Source organism: Ursus maritimus, unplaced genomic scaffold, assembly GCF_017311325.1.
Source record: "Ursus maritimus isolate PB19 unplaced genomic scaffold, ASM1731132v1 scaffold_19, whole genome shotgun sequence".
In the NCBI taxonomy this organism is placed as follows: domain Eukaryota; kingdom Metazoa; phylum Chordata; class Mammalia; order Carnivora; family Ursidae; genus Ursus; species Ursus maritimus.
The window spans coordinates 14,962,964-14,980,430 of NW_024424341.1; positions in this window are offsets into that span (position 1 = coordinate 14,962,964).

The following is a 17,467-nucleotide window of genomic DNA, read 5'->3' on the forward strand; positions in this document are numbered from 1 at the left end:
AAGGCAGACGCTTAACCGCTGTGCCACCCAGGCGCCCCAATAAATAACATTTTTTAAAAAGATCCCTATATTGCAAATAAAGAAATGAAGTCAAGGGGGAATTAAAAAAAAAAAAAATACCCAGGTCAAACCAACCTCTGGTGTTAGAAGTCAGGCCAGTGGTTCTGCTTGAGTGGGGGATGGTGGCCAGGAGGGGACCTGGGGTTCTGGTGGGCGGGGCATGTTCTTTTTCTTGATCTAGATGCTGGTTACATGGATGTGTTCTGTTCGTGAAAATTCATCAGAATATCTGTGTGCTTTTCTGCACTCATATGAAGAGATGAAATGGATCTGTACCATCTAATATTTGGCAGATGGCTAACTGGGACCTGGGTTAAATTTCGGGGACAGTGTCTTAGGTGCCTGTTGCAAACACATCAGATGGTAGTCACACTGGAAAGTGGAGAGGGCCACTCAGAGAGTGATCACAGGGACAGTGACGAAGAAATGACAGAGATGTGTGGGCGGAGTGTAATGCAGAAAATAGGACATACTTATTTAATGAAATGTGACAGAGCGGACAAAGCTACTTTTCTAAAGTGGTGTATTGTTTTAGCTAATATGTGACTTTAAAATATCTGTGTGTAGCTAAGTCAATACATTAAATATTTGAAGTACTTGAATATTTAACCGACATGCCTGAAAGTTCTAGAGCCAAGCTGGCCCACAGATGTGTTGTTGGTTTTTCTTTTTTTTTTTTTTTGTGATTTTAAATTGCAATAAAACACACATAGCATAAAATTTCCCACCGTAAGCATTTTACGTGTGCAGCGGTATTAAGTACATTCACATTGTTGTGCAACCGCCGCTGCCGTCCATCCCCAGAACTCTGTTCCTCTTGCAAAACTGAAACTCCATGCCCATTACCCAGTAACTTCCCCTCCCCCCAGGCCCTGGCCACCACCATTGTACCTTTTTTTTTTTTTTGAAAGATTTAATTTATTTATTTGACAGACAGAGAGAGACAGCCAGCGAGAGAGGGAACACAAGCAGGGGGAGTGGGAGAGGAAGAAGCAGGTTTCCCGCAAAGGAGCCTGATGCGGGGCTCGATCCCAGCACCCCGGGATCACGCCCTGAGCCGAAGGCAGAGGCTTAACGACTGGGCCACCCAGGCGCCCCTGTACCTTCTGCCTCCATGGATTTGATTCTCTACGTACCTCATAGAAGTGCAATCATATAGTAATCGTCTTTTCGTGACTGGCTTAGTTCACTTATGTTCTCAACTTTCAACCATATTGTAGCATGTGTCCAAATCCCCTTCTTTTGAAAAGCTGAATAACATTCCATTGTATGGATATCCTACATCTTGCTTATCCAGTCATCCGCTAATGGACACTTGGGTTGCTTCTACGATTAATGCTGCTATGAACATGGATGTGCAAATAACTCTTTTAAGACCCTGCTTTCAATTATTTTGGGTATCTACCCAGAAGCAGAATTGCTGGGTCATATGGTAACTCCATGTTTAACTTTTTGAGGAACCCCACCCTGCTTTCACGTCAGCAGCACCAATTTACATTCCCACCAACGATGCGCAGGGTTCCAATTTCTCCACGTCCTCTCCAACACGTGTCATTTTCTGGGTTTTGACAATAGCCCAATAGATGTGCCATTGCCTTTGTTTCTGAGCTCTCTGGGAAACAGAAGATTGTCATATATTCCGGCAATATGCTGTTATTAATATACATGTGCAAGCATGCCTATCTCGGGGATAAATTCCTAGATGTGAAATTTCGGGATCAGAGGATGTGTGCATTTTTAAAGTCACCAATTTCTCACAGAGGTTGCCCCAGGTCATACTGCCACCAACAGTGTGTGAGAGTGCCCATTTCCCCGCACCAGCACCATCCCCACGTGGGATCAAATACTACCAACTACTGATGTTCCCTGCTGGTGGCCCTGGTCCTCTGTGTGGAAAGTGAGGTCCTTTGCCCTTCCTTCAGGGCCACAGCAGCCATCAGCCATCTGCCCACTGAGCCTTGTTTCAGGCCCTTATGAGACTTCCCTCCCGAGTATCCTCTTCTCCCACCCCACCCTCCGCAGAGGCAGTCCAAAAGATTTTTCTCAAACCTGGAACTCTTTGGGAAGCTCCATGTCACACGTAGTTGTGTGGTGTCTCAACAGAAATTCGCCAGCAATTTGCTTTTGAAAACTGATGAAAGCAGCTGCAAGGGGACCCCTGTGTCTCATTTTGGGTTCCCCCAGAAGTGAGCCTGAGACAGGGATTCCAGGGAAAGTAGTGTAGTTTATGCTGGTGACCCAGGAACACGAGGACAAGAGCAAGAAAGTGATAAGGGAAAGGAAGACAGAATAAAGGGCACGTTATCAAGCTAGTTAACCAACGTGGGAAACCAGAGCTTATCCCCCTGGAGGACTCCGGGCGGTGGGGTAGCACACGCACAACCACCATCCCACCTGAGAGGTGGGGAGCTCGGGCGCTCGCTATGCACCAACACCCATCAACAACTGGCTGGGGGCTGCTCTGGGGTGCTCATTCTCTGGCTGACTGCGCATGGGCAGTACCAGGGGAAGTTCTCAGGTAAAGAAACGCAGGAGCTGGCAGCCAGAAGTTGGACCAGCATGCCTAGACCAGTAAAGGCCTGGGGGCTGACAGCCTCTGCTACACCCTATAATTGTGTCTCCCCGTTGTGTCTTCTTGAGTAAGAGAAAGGAAGAGTTGCAACTGGTGCAGGGATATCTGCACCCCAGCAGCTCATCTCGCTGTAGCCACAAGTCTTGTGGCTTTCCAGAACTCATTCTGCCTTCTCTTCATACCAGCTTCTGGTTCTCCCTGGAGGAATCACAGCCAATGTCCCATCCTCTGTCCCTGGGGTTGGGGTGGAGTTGGCCCTGCCCCTCAGATGCAGGCCGGTCACATGATCCTGGCTCGACCAATCAGCAGATACCATCATGCTGCTGGCTATTGTGATTGGTTCAGAGATAATCAGATTCCAAGTAGCCCCATCAAAGGTTTTCTTTAGACCCACCACTGCTACTGGGAAGGTAGGGGTCTTCTCCTCCCGGGTTTGTGGGTGTGGAGCTGCGGGCCACTCCCGTGTCATCAGGAGGTGTCAGCGTGTTGGTGGTTGTTACCTCAGAGCCACTCAGGGAAAACCCAGCAGGGAACTGGAGACTGATTACTGGCGACCCCTTGAGCCCTGGATGCAGTCAACCCGAAAGTGAGGTCCCCCTCGGACCGTTCAGATACCAGGGCAAATTAAGTGCCCTTTTTAGCTTAAGCCAACTTGAGGTGCTGACAGCCGACGGAGTACTAACCAGTGCACCTGTGCACCTTGACAAATGTGGCCATTGAGAATAACCGTGGGGCTCCCCTTGCCCACCCATTTTGGGGGCAGACCATCAGTCTGGGTCTCCCAGCGGGAGACAGAAAGGGATATTTTCCTCATCATGGGAACCAGGGCAGAAAAGGTGGGAGACAGAGACTAAAGAGGTTCCTGCCTCATGTGCAGCATGCTTTCCCTGCTCTCTCCCCCCTTTCCCACACCCTGGCCACACCAGCCTCCTCACCCTTCCCCACTGGGGCTCTGGGTCTTGGTCCTGCCCTTCCTGCCTCTGGGGATCCCCATACCTCCCTATTCCCACCCCACCCAGCTCAAACATACCCTTGTCGTAGCTGGCCTGGACCAGACGCCAAAGAGAATGACTTTTCCCCTCCTCCTGTGCTCCTACTGTTTCTATCCTATTTAAAGCAGAGCATGTGCTCAGTATGATCATTCACTCACTCATTTTTACAAGTTATTTACCGAGCATCTTCTGTGCTTTTGTGCATTAGGAATATAGCAAAGGATAGTACGGACAAAAACCGATCATCCTGGAGCTTACAATCTAATAGGGGAACAAACAATAAAAATCAATAAATGAGGAAACTACACATGGTATATCTGAGAGCAAATACTAGAAAGAAAAATCAAGCAGGGAAAAAGGGTAAGAGAGATCTGGAATGTGGCCAGAGAAAGTCTTTCTGAGAACGTAGCATTTGAGCAAAAGCCTGAAGGGGTATTGGGAAGTATAGCAGATTGAATGGTGGCCCCCAGAATATATGTCCATGTCCTAAGCCCCAGAACTTATGGAAGTAACCTTATTCGGGAAGAGGATTTTTGCAGAACTGTTAGAGAAGGAATTTCTGTTGTTAGGCCACCAAGTGTGTGACAACTTGTGATAGCAGCCCTAAGAAACAAATACGGGATATAAATTGTGTGGGAATCTGGGGAAGAATGTTCCAGCAAGAGGGAATCTCCAGGATGAAGACTCTGAGGCAGGAACCAGGCTTGGCGGGTTTATAGAAGACCAAGGGGCCGGAGCAGCTGGAACACACTGAATGGGGCAGCTTGGTAGGAGGTGAGGAGGAGAGGTTTAGGGACTCGATCATGAGATCATGTAGGGCCTTGTTGGCTTTTACCTTGAGTGAGGTGGAGCCAAGAGAGGGTTTGAGCAAAGGAGTGACATGATTGACTTAGAGTTTAAATACACGAAGGAATAAATGAATGCATAGCAGCCACCCTATCACATCCCAATTATGTCTATGTCTGTCTATGCCGCCAGACTGGGAGCAACCTGAGGAGAGGGACTATGTCTTAACATTTTTTGCATCCCTAGGGTTCAACCCTAATGCCTGTCCTGGCTTTTCTTGGCCTACAAATCAATAAGAAAAAGACCAAAAAATAGGCAAAAGGAAAATTCAAGTTTAGCAAACATAGAAAGAGACCAGCTCAGTTGCATTCCTTGGTATTTGTCCAAGAGAAATGAAAGCATGGGTTCACAAAAAAGACTTGCCTCTGAATGTTCACTGCAGCTTTATTCATAAATAAAAACTTAAGCAGCCCAGGTTTTCATCAACAAGAGAATGTATATTTGTGTATCCATACAATGGATACCATACAATGGATGTTCAATACACGAAAGATAAGGCAATGGATGTTGGATTTACTCCACACTACCCGACATCACAATTCACTATCGCAACGACGTAGATCATTCTCACAGAAACATGGAATGAAAGAAGCCAGACACAAACACGTACACACTGTCGGACCCCGTTACAGGAAGTTCCAGAACAGACAAAGCTCATCTATGAGGAAAACATAAGAACCGTGGTTGCCTCTGGAGGATGGGGCAGAGACTGACTAGGTGGGCACAAGAAGGAATCTTCTGGGGCTCATGTTGTGTATCATGACGGAAATCTGGGTTACACGAACGTATGCACGGTCACTACTAATCAAAAGATACACTTAAGATTTTTGCCTTACCGGGGCGCCTGGGTGGCTCAGTCGGTTAAGCCTCTGCCTCTTGATTTCGGCTCAGGTCATGATCTCAAGGGTCCTGGGATCAAGCCCCACATCGGGCTCTGCACTTAGCACGGAATCTGCCTGTCCTTCTCCATCTGCTCCTTCTCCTGTGTGCTCTCTCTCTCAAATAAATAAAATCTTAAAAAAGAAAAAAAAGATTTTTGCATTACCATGTGTAAATTTTACATAAAACAAAACAAACAAAAAAAAGAATCATAAGCAAATATTGAACTCCAGTTAATGATATGCATGTTCCAGCATTTAGAGATGAAGTGTACTGATGTCTGTAACTTACTCTGAAATGTGTCAAAAAAATAAGAATCGATGGATGGATAGATCCATATGTGCTAAAGCAAGTCTGGTAAATGTTTTTTCGTTTTTTTAAAAAAGATTTTATTTATTTGTTTGACAGAGATAGAAACAGCCAGCGAGAGAGAGAACACAAGCAGGGGGAGTGGGAGAGGAAGAAGCGGGCTCCTAGCAGAGGAGCCTGACATGGGGCTCGATCCCATAACGCCGGGATCACGCCCTGAGCCGAAGGCAGACGCTTAACCGCTGTGCCACCCAGGCGCCCCAAGTCTGGTAAATGTTAATCGCAGAATGTACATGGTGGGTGAACGGGTGCTCCTTGTACAATTCTTTCTACTTTACTGTATGCTGAAATTTTCATAATAAAATGGTTCTGGGGCTAAAGAGGCTCAGTGATCAGGGAGGTGCAATTTTTGAGACTCTATCTTCCACCTATTGGATCGAAATACAATGAGACTCTATCTTCCAAGCACTAGATCACCAAAAATGTTCAAGACTAGAGATACTCAGTGTCCGCGAGGGTGTGGGGATTCTCATATACTGTAGATGGATGGGTCTGTCACAGAGCCCTTGCCAAAGCCATCGGTCTGGATGCCCCGCGTGCTTCCTTCCTGTCCCCTTCCTTCCCCGAGTAGCTGGTCCTTTACATACAATGTATACAGTGTTGTATCCTGTTTTCTCCTCAGCATTAGATTATCAACATTCCCCAACTTCTTTAAACAGTCTTTGTAAACACTGTACTTAAAGGAAAAGAGGCATTGCAGGATTTGGGTGTTTGGATTTGTTTGGTTTGGTTTTTGACAATGACAAGGTTCATTGTAGAAAAATTAGAAAATACAGAAAAGAACAAAGAAGAAAATAAAAATCCCCCGAAAACCTCCCACTTGGACGTTTTGTCCGCCCCCTCCCCGCCTTTTCTGGGCATATGTCTGGGCACACACGCACACATTCAGATTTTTATGTTTGTGTGCATTTGATCAAAATTGGGATCCTATAGGACATCGTGTTTTATTACTCGATTTTCTTTAAATTCTTCTGGGAATGTGGTTTTCCAGGCTGCCTGGTTCTTTAATGAGGAACTGCATGATTTTTCCATTGTTGGGGTCCAGGTAGGGTCAGCCTGGTACTTGCTATGCTCTTGGGGAGCCCCGGGGAGGAAAAGGCCCACCAAACCAGCTGTTAGAGGTGTACAGGCTCCTGGGGTCAGAGGGCCTGGCACAAGCACCCACGGATTCTGGGGGGGAGGGTGCCCCATTCCTCTGGCCCCTGGCCTGGCTGCCCCAGCAGCCCCCACCGCCTGCTGCCAGGCTCCACGGGGAGCCGAGCCCATAATCACTGTCCCCTCAGGGTTCTGCTGCCTGTCCTGGTTTGTCCTGCCTGTCCTGAGCTGCCCTGGCTGGGCCCTGAGTCCCCCTGAGGACTGTGGGAAGAGCCGGGTATCTGGGGCCAGCCATCAAGGAGTCTTGCCTCAGCGAGGCTCTTGGCCCAAGAAGCAGCCTCTGTCCAGCCCTCAGCCTGGAGGAAACCCCTGTGTCCCAGGCCTCATTGTGTTGTCAGGATGTTCCGTTTCCTGACCGCCTAACCTATTTATGGGCCACAATGGCTGCTTCCCTGGGGAGGCCCCTACTGTACTTGGGCCCATCCTCTTCGAGCCTCTGGACTCGGCCCACATGTCACATCCTAGACCCAGCCTGGGCTTGCCCTGGAGCAAGGAGAGTAAATGGGTATCACCTCAGGTACTGATTCAGTGGATTGATGGGGCCTGCCAGGCGTAGGGTGGGGATTCTGAGGCTCTATCTGGACTCAGCAAGAGAGAGTATGACAGTCCATCCGCTGTGACCACTGTGTGGTGCTGAGTGACATGAGCTTATAGCCTGGTGACAGCAACCCTCTATTCTGGCCCAACTTCCCCTCTAGTCTCACCTCCTACCTCCCTTCCATGTTCCTCCCCTCCAGCCACAGGTCTGCTCTCCTTTGAATATGCCCTGCCTTTCCCTGCCCCAGGGCCTTTGCTCATATTGCTCCTCTGGCCTCTTGCATCCTTCCACAACCTGAGCAATTAAATCAGGCAAGATTTATCACAAGGAACATTCAGCCCCAGTTAGCTGTTTAGTTCAACAGTTCTTACTCAACCTTCAAGACCCCAATTCAAAGGTTGCCTCTTCTGTAAGGCTCTCCTATGCCCCCGAGACTGGGCCCCGTAACCCACCCAGCCCTGAAACCATTCTAAAGGAGAAGCCACCACATCAGTTCTGTGAGTATCTTAGGTTGAGCTCCCTAGAAGCAGAGCCTGACGCGTGAATTCTTGTGCAAGTGGCTTATTGAGAGCCTCAAGCCAGAGAAAAGTGAGGGAAACAGACTAGGGCAGAGGCAGAAGCTGTGGCTTCTGGAGAAATCTTGCCTCAACCTGATCTCCCGGGAACTCCAGAGCATGAATGGCACCAAAAAAGGTGTGGACTCCGGAGGCATGGGGACTGGGCTGCTCTACGCCCATGTCTGTCATTGCTCATAACCTCCCGGGCATCTCTGGGGAATGCAGCGCCCGTCAGCCAAGGGCAGCCTCTGGACAGGGGTGGGCAGAGAGCAACCAACAGCATGGCGGCTGAGGGAGGGGGCACCAGCCTTGGGATCTGAGTGTCCAGCAGAGTGCTCCACCAGAGAGCACTTAGAATCTGGCAGACCAGGGAGGGCAGCAGCTTCAGGACTGATACTGGCTGAGTCCAAGGCCTGAGCCCCAGCGCCTTCTCAGCAGGCCTGGTGTCTATGCCCCTGGGCCCCATCTCCTTCTGCTTGTGTCCCATCTCCTTCCCTTGGTTGTCTTACTCAGCCTGGCTATATGTCAAGCAGGCTCTAGGAAGGCCATAGGCCTCTGTGAAGAGGATGTTCTGGACTTGTCCCCAGCCCTGTCCACCTGCCACTCCTCTCTCTGGCCTGGGCATCATCCCTATACAGGTCACCTCTAGACTGGCAAGTAGGATCCCAAATGCCGCCTGCTCCTGGAAGCCTCCCCAGACTTGCCCAGCCCAGCCAAGGGGCCTCTCAGATCCACTCCCCACCCTAAAGACAACCTTGGGATTTACATGATAGAAGAGGGTTTGTGCAAAAGCCTAAATATTAGAAGCTTCAAAATAGCCTTTCTAAAAGGAGTTTTTTTATGTCACCCATTTCTCCAACCATGGCTCCACAGAGACAGACCTGCTGTAGCGGTGCAAGCTTGTGAAACCAGTCTGCCTGGGTTGTGCTGGACGTGCCTGCTCAGGATGACCTGTGTCGGGGGGTGGCAGCAGTGTCCCCACAGTCCTCTGATACCCTCAGTGTGGTGCTGGTCAGTTATCATGGGCTCGTGGGACTGGCCACTGTTGACAGGATGCGAAGTGAGTATATGTATTGGCCTCAGCTTTGCCTTTCTATGTTCGTTGTGCTTATTTGAAATCAAGGTCTCTAACATTCAGAAATAAGGTTAATGATGGAAATGAGGACTAAATGATAACAAATCTATACTTCACATGCCCATTTAACACCCCACAACCTGCGCCAGGCCCTGCGCTTAGTACACGTCAGTGGACGGATGGGTAGTTGGGTGGTTAGGTAGATGGGAGGGCGGGTGGATGGATGAACGGGTAGATGTGAGTGAATGGGTAAGTAGCTGCTTTACAAATAGAGAAAATGGGGTTCCAAGAGGTAGTGCCACCTGCTCATGGTTACAAATAAATGGCAGAACCAGGATTCCTTACTTATTCTTAGGGCATCCCAACTCCACAATTTGGGAGTCGTATCAGTATGGAGGGAGGAGGCGATAAGGATTCACAGGTCTCAGGAGACGGGGAGAGGTGAACTGGACAGGAAAAAGGTGATACTGGGGAGTGGGCAGGGTTCTTGCTGCTTCCTGCCCCCTGGTGGTGGTGGTCAGGTCTCCAGCCTGACCAACGCTGGGGTTGACCTTGGGGATCTAGGTCACCAAGCCACAGGGCAATGGTGTTTACACTGGGATGAGGGGGAAGGGTGCAGACAGGGGGGTCTGGGGAAGGGCTGGGTCCCTTTGAGCAATCTATACAAGGAGGGGCCGTGCCCAGAAAAGGGATGGGCTGGAGGGGTGTCCAGAAGCTTCACTCGGCATTCCTAGCTCACTAAGCAACCTATTTGGGGAAGGCAGGGAAATTGTGGTAGGGTTTGGGCCAGGAAGAAGACAGAGAGGAAGGGGAGTGCGCCTGTGTTGCCAGCTCCTCCAGGAACCGGTTCAGCTCATGCTTGGAGGAAGGAAGAGAGAAAAACAGGCCACCACATAGACCACCAGGCAGGAAGCTGGAATACCAGCTCTGCCCCTGATGTACTTTGCAATCTTGGGCACTAGGTCCCCGGGCCTCAGGATCCTCACTAGCAAATGAGGACAGGAACAGCACCTGCCTCAAGCGTTGGTACGAGGACAGCCAATATCCAGGGAGCTCAGGGACATGCTTCTGCCCTTCCCACCCTGGCTTCTGTGATCCTCACCTCAGCCCTATTAGGGGAGCAGGGCAGGTGTCATGCCCATGTTTCAGACAAGACTGACACTCTGGGTGGTGAGCTCAGGCTTGCTTCTTTTCCCCACTGATGCACCCTGCCCCTCCCACACCTATGGCTATGTGTGGTGATGGCCAGGCGCCTCCATTTCCCACCTGCACTCGGGCTGCACCACAGACGCGCGCGCATGCGCGCGCACACACACACACACACACACACACACACACACACACACACACCCCTGCCCCATCTGCAGGGCTGCTTTGGGCTCAGCAGAGCTAAGGGTGGGAGCCGGGAGCAGAGCATGGTTTTTCCAGCTGCTAGGCTCCTTCTGCCAGAAAGCGAGGGAGGAAGGAATGGGAGGGGAGTGGGATGGGGGTGGACGGGTGAAGTGGGGGTAGGCGGCACTGGCTGCCTATTCTATGGAAGGATCAGTTTTTCCCTGGAAACACTCAGTGGAGTCCTGCCCTCCACCCCTCTCCCTTTTCCTGGAATGAAGGCTTGGGATGGAGAAAAGGTCCCAAGGCCCACCTGGCTGCACACGCCATCACACCACTGGCCCGGCGTGGGCTCCAGAGCCCCTGCCCCCACCCCATCAGCAAACCAAGGCTCCTAAGTACATCTCTGCCTAATGGAGGGAAACCGAGGCAGACGACCTGAAAACCATCTCCCTCCACAACTGAGTCCTGCCAACCCAGAGGAACATGGTTCAGTCCATGTCTTTCGAGGGGTCATGGCCACCAGTCCCCCACCTTGGGAATGCCAGGGGTCCAATGCGGGGCCACTTCCCTTGCCGCCTGCTCCGTTGTGTAATCAAGAAGTTGCTGCTTATGTCCAACCGGATCACCCCTGTTTCCTCCTCTGTGATTTGGAGAATAGACTGGGCCCTTCCTTGCCCCCGCCTCTCTCCTGGGCCAGCGAGGCCTGGGCTGGGGGTGCCGGGCGTGGGGGCATGGGCACGGGCAGAGGAAGTTCTAGGCCAGGAAGGACTGGGGGATGTCCTCTGGCTTTTGGCTCCTCCGAGTGGCTATGGCCTGGATCCTTCTTGCTCCCCCTCACTCCCTCCCTGCCTCCTGCTTTCTGGCCCGAATGTATTCTTCCTCCTTCCTCTCCCCTCTCCCTCCACCCTTGCCCAGAGTCTCCCTCTCTCTGGATGCCTGTCTTCTTGTGCGGGATCTCACTCTCCCTTTCCTTGCCTTCTCCTTAGCTTTCTTGCCCCCTTCTTCCTCTCATTTCTCTGTCAGGGCAGTAGCCCGGCCACCCCCTCACCAGCAGCAGGTCCCCGCTGGCTCCTCCCCCAGCTCCCACCTCCCCCGCTCCTGGACCCCTTTCCTGGCTTCTCTCTTCCCCCTCGGTCCCAGACCCCTGGGGAGGGCTCATTGCCCTCCTGATGAAGTCCCTTTTCTGGTGCCAGACTCGCTGGCCCTGACACCCTGACAAGCGCCTCCACCCACTACTGGCACATCTCGGCTGTAGGCTCGTCCTTCCTCTGGGTCTTTGCACTTGACCCCTCCACCTGGAAAGCCATATGCCTGCCCAACTCACTTCCAAGTCACTTCCTGACTGGGAGCCCTCCCCACCCCCTGGGCTTTCACAGCTCAGCTCCCTCTGAAGGCAGGTGTCTGTCCAGCACAGAATGTCAAAGCCGCCATCAGAGACACCTGATTCGGGTTAAGGGTGGGAGATCCAGAAAAACACTAGCCAAGAGGAATCCCTCACCAACACAAGGGGAGGCCAGTTGAGGCGGAACTCCAGAATAACAGAGCTGGGGTGGGGGGGTTCTGAAAGCACAAGTTCAGACCGTCACTTGACAGCTGGTGAGTCAGGGTTCCCTCTGTGGGGGCCCAGGCAGGCACCCCCAGACCCAGCAGTGCATGGCTCTTTGCTTTCTGGGCGCTGCTGGCTATCAGTGCCACCCCAGCAGGCGGCCCTGGGGCCCGGCAGACTGTAAATCACCACCATTGTCTGCCTGGCCCCAGTCTTGCCCATACTTTAAAAGGGAAGGGCAAGAATCTCCCTGCACTGGCCCCTCCGCCTGCCAGTCGAGAGGCTGGCGCAGGAGAAGAGAAAGGGGGTCTTTATGCCCACAGGCAGGAGGGCACTACATCCCCGCCCAGTCCCCCCACGGTGCCCTCTGGTGAAAGGCGCCTTTGTGAAGCCCCCGAGACTGGCCGGAGCAGACACGCAGCTGGGGGGTGCTCAGCCCCAGGGGGAGGGGCACAGGCCACAGTGGGGGAGGCCTCAGGGCCCAAGGACCTGAGGAAGAGGCCTAGTGGTGGCAGGAAAGGAGAAAGGACACACTCCCACTGCGGCACTCGGATGTGGTCTCACGGCTGCCACGTCCTGTGTCCACACAGGCCCTGACCTTCTGCAGCTGCCGAGGGGCCACTTCCTGTGGATCTGTCACGGGCAGGGCCGGCCTCCCCGCCTTGCCTCGCTGATGGCTTCCTCACCTGCTCTACCCCTCGGCCACGCAGCCTTCCAGGCTTCTCAACAGCTGGCCATCCCCCCTGGGGGACCCAGAATGTTCTTCTCCAGGAGGCTGGCCTGCTGGCCGCCATCTGAAAGAGCCTGCTCTCACCGCTCCCCACTCTACCTGCCCTTCCCCACCTGCTCACCCTCTAGCCGGCCTCATCCTTTGTCCCTTGTTGTGGTGCAATTGCTGCCAGTCTCCCCAGCTAGAAGGTAAGCTCCGTGAGAGCACTTCTGTTCGTTTCTTTCCTTTATCTTGCCCCCAGGCCTGACCCACAGTGGGTGCAGGCTGCATATTTCCAGGAGAGAACGAACAGATCATTTCTTTTCATTTACCCTTCCTCCTACCCTGAGAGTGAGGCACAGTAGTTCTCCGCCCGGGACTGAGGCATCTTTCTCAAGCTAGGCACTGAGAAAGACGTAGAATTGGGATTTAGAGCCAAAGCTGGCTGAGCCCCAAAGCCATGCCTATAACTGCTGTGCTCCCTGCTTCCCTGTGGCAGGCACCCCACACACACCAGGCCCCCTGCCTGGCAGGATCCCAAGGACAGAAGGGCTTAGGCCTTAGGGAATGTTCTTGAGGATGCCCTTGGGAAGCAACTTTGGAGTTCCAGTGGCCCCATCCCTCCCTTGCAGGTTGGATGGGATCCAATGTGGGGTCCTCCGGCAGAGCGCCCTCCCTGTGAGAATGGGGAGTGGCTCGCCTGCTCTCTACACCTCACAGCTGCAAGTCTGACCCTGCCCAGCTATGTATCATCAGGCAGGGCTCCTGCTCCCTCTGGAACATTAGTGCCCCCCACACACACCCAGGTGGGGCAGTAACACCTGTTTGGCAGGTGCATCTGTAAAGAGCACAGGTGAAAATCTGCAGGAAAGGGTTCCCGGGACCCGGACAGCAAAGCCCCAGATAAAAACGTGACCCTCACCCCATCTGCAAAGGCCTGAAGCTGGCAGGAAGCTAGGGGTGGGAAGGACGCCAGAGAAAGGCTCAGTCCCCCTCAGCCCTCAGCTGGAGGAAAAGGGCTGCCAAAGCTGTGAGTCAGTCGTCCCTGAAAATCCAGGCAGCCCAGGGCCCGGCACCATGGAACCCAGACCTCCTCTGTGGGTGGGGAAAGTGGAGAGGGTCTCTCCAGGGAAGAGCAAAGCCACCCAGCCAGGAGCCATCAGAATCTGTCTCTTCTGAGCCTGATCCAAGGACCTGGAGTGATGCTGGCAGCACCTGCTGGACAGCGCTGGTCCCTGGGAAGAAGCTTCCTGACAAAGGCCACACAGGGCAGCCTGCACCCTGCCCCCGACTGTCTTCATGTCCCTTCTGCATCCTGCTGCCCCAGGCCCACAAGTCCACAGTGCACCCCCCGCCCAGGCCCCTCTGAGCCAGGGACAGGGCCTTAGGGAACAGCAAGGTAGCCCCTTCACTGAGCAGATGGGGGGAGTCATCCCAGGAAGGGGTCCCACAATCAGCCAGCAGTAGAGCTGAGCCCCAAGGCCTGGCAATTGGCTCTGCTCTGAGGACAAGTCACTCGAGTGCAGCTGCCCCTCTTGGTGCCAGGTTGGATGCTGTGGCACAGGCAGGCTCTGACTCCAGAGTGGAGGTCCCGTCCAGTGCCCCCTCTCACCCCATGTCTCTCCACCCCCACCCCCCTCTCACATCCTGCAGTTCCCCAAACTGGTCAGGCTCTCTCCAGCCTCCAGGTCTTTGCCTACACTGTTCCTTCTGCCTGGAAAGTCATTGCCTTTTTCCCCCCTTTACCACCCTTTCGCTCTCAGTGCAGACAGTAGACATGGACTCCTCCAAGGAGTGCTCTCTCTCCTCCTGCCCTCTCTGGATTCCTACCCACCATAGAGGCCACTCTGAAGGGCTGTGGTTGAGCCCCGGCTCCCAGTGTCAAGGCCTATACAGAGCAGGACTCAGGGTTTACTTGGTGAGAGGCCTGCAGATGAAGGGGAATGAGCTCCCCGTGCTGGAGGGTCTCTCAGATGGGGGAAGGGAGCACTTTGCTCCTCCCTTTCTTGCTCCCCTCCTCTGACTACTTAGGTAGCTGGGGCGATTGGGGGGCACCTGCGAGAGAGGGACAGCCTGCATGCTGTCTCAGTCACCTCGCCCTTGGAAGGGCCCACTCCACCCCTGCTCTGTTGGCCCCATTTCTCACTTTGGCTTCCTGAGCCCCTGCTGCTAATTGTCCCCTCCTCTCTGTATTTCAGTGTTCAAATTCCAGGCACAGGGATTTGAAGGCTGAGTCCTGCCAGAAGCCCAGGGCAGGTCATCACTCCAGGGAGCCATGATTCACTCAAAAGTCTATTCATTCATTCAAAAGACGTGCTTTGAGCCCTAGACCTGTGCCGGGCACTATCCTAGGTGCTGGGGATACAACTTGGAAAAATGGACATGGGCCCTGCCTCTCAGACCTTACAGGCCAGTGGGCTCCTCCCTCTTCCCTGAGCTTCTGGGAACCTCTGCCTTCCTCCCTGGTGAAGATTTCTTCCGTTCTCCTCTTCATGAAATCCCTCCTGGCGTCCTCTATGAAGGCAGACACGCTGCCAGGGCCCTAGAGGGAGGCCAATCCTGGTGGGTCCTGCCCTAAGCACAGTCCATCCATTTTCAGTGGATCCCCGCCACAGCCCTATAAGGTGCCTATCACTATTGTAATTCTTGTTTCTGTAAAAGACTCAGAGAGGTCAACTCTATGGCCTGAGTTCACAAGGCGGGTAAGAGCCGGGATTCAAGCCCACATTGGCATGTCCTAGAGGGAAGGGCGTAACCTCTGGTCACGTGGCTCTTCCCCCTCTCAGAGTGCGCTCACCTGTTCATCTCATTGCCCTGCAGTGACCCCATGGGGAAGAAGGGCAGGTGCCACCAGAGAGTATGATCTCCACCAAACTTGCTTTCTGCTGGGAGGGAGGTGTTGGGGAGGTCTGCCTAGGAGGGGGGTCTGGGCAGTGACCACAGGCTGCCCAGCCAGCTCCCCCACAGCCCCTGTCTCTGTCACAGGGACCTCTTTCCCTCCCCACTGTTGCCAGTGGCACAGGGACCAATACAGGGAAGCTGTGTCCACCTTCCCCACCCCCTCCAGCCAATCCACACCACACTCAGGACACTAGCTCCAGGTTCTGCATGCCCCATCTCCAGCCTGTTTCCTCCCTGGCCTGTCATTGTCCTCTACAAGCCCCGGTCTCGGGGAGGCCCATGTCCTGCCCCCCAACACCTCCTGCAGTTAATCATGAGGGCAGCCCTCCCAGTCAGGCCCAGCTCTGGCCCCTCCAACCCACCCTGCTGCCAGGCCTCAACACAGCCATCCGTGTCTCCTGGTCAGAAGCCAGTGACCAACTCAAAATAACTATTTCCCTTCCCTCCAACACAACTGTCTTTGCTGGGGAGGACAACAGCTGCAAGGGATTAGGGGTGGGGAACAGAACCAGAGAGCCCCCCACCCTCAGCCCTACACCCAGGCCCAAACCCATAGAGCTGGAGGCTGAGGCAGTGGATGTGGGGCCGAGGAGGAGGCTGCCCACCCCAGTGTCGGGGCTGCCTTCCCCGCTGAAATAAAGTCCTCCTCCCCCGAAGCAGGAAGCACGAGGGGAGCTGGAGGGCGGCAGCCTCCGCCAGCCCAGGACCCCAGGCAGGCTCACCTGTGGCCACTGGGCCACCTCCAAGCCTGAAGCCGCTCCCTGGAAGTCAGGAAGAAGGAACTGCCTACTCTTCTACAGCAGGAAGCCCAGTGCCCACTTCTGGGCCTTTGCTCCTGCTATTCCCTCCGGCTTGCCCTTCCCTTTACCGCCCAGTGTCCATGCCCCTAACTCCTCAAAGTCCTCCTCCAGAAAGCCCTCCTCCAACCCCCAACCCCTAACAAAATTCAAAGGATGGAAGTTACAGCCTTTACCTGACCGCACACCGTCACTAATGGTATTTCTCACAGGAACAGATGCCTGGCAAGGATGACACAACATTGAAATGGCAGAACCACCCTCAGCTGGAGGAGATGGGGAGCTCTTTTGGACCTCACTGTTGAAATGGACCGGCCAGGCCTCACTCTGAGCAACGACCTCTCACCCCGGGCTAGCTCAGGCGCAAGGACCAGGGGAGGCACGACTGAGCTGAGGAGGGCCCGGAGACAGCTGGGAGCTGAATCCCCAAGGCAGGGCTCTTATCACCGCAGTGCCCGCCCCAGGCACGTCTTACGAGGACTAGGGCGCTCCCTACCTTCCAGGCTGCTGCCTTTCTCTCAGGGTGGCTCCTCTGTGCCAGAGCTGTAGTCTGGCTGGGACTCGCCATCTTACCCAGGGGCCACTCTCTCCTCCCACTCCTCCCACCTGCCGGCTCCTCCCACCTGCCGGCTCCTCCCACCTGCCGGCTCCTCCCACCTGCCGGCTCCTCCCACCTGCCGGCTCCTCCCACCTGCCGGCTCCTCCCACCTGCCGGCTCCTCCCTCCAGCTGCACACCCATTCCCAGCCGTCCCTTTCGCTGGGAGGTCTGATCCTTGCTTTCTCCCTCCCGGTCTTGGTCTCAGGGGCTCTCAAGGCCACGTTTAGAGCCCGCACCCCACACAAACACGAGAGTGGGCATATCCTCACGGAACTTCACCTGGTGGGCGGCGCTTTTCCTCCTGCCCTGTTTCTCCCTTCCACCCCCTCCCTGCTTCGCCCTCATACTCTTCCAACTTTGAAGATAATCTTACATATATTTTTGGTAAACCACCTCATACACTTTTGGGAACTGAGATGAGATATATGATAGCAAGTAAATAAATATTACGTGCTCTGTCCCGTGCATTAATTTATCCTTTCCTATCCTTGGCGTCTGAGAAGGGGGCAGTCCAGGGAAGGGGTAGGTACTAAAGGGGAC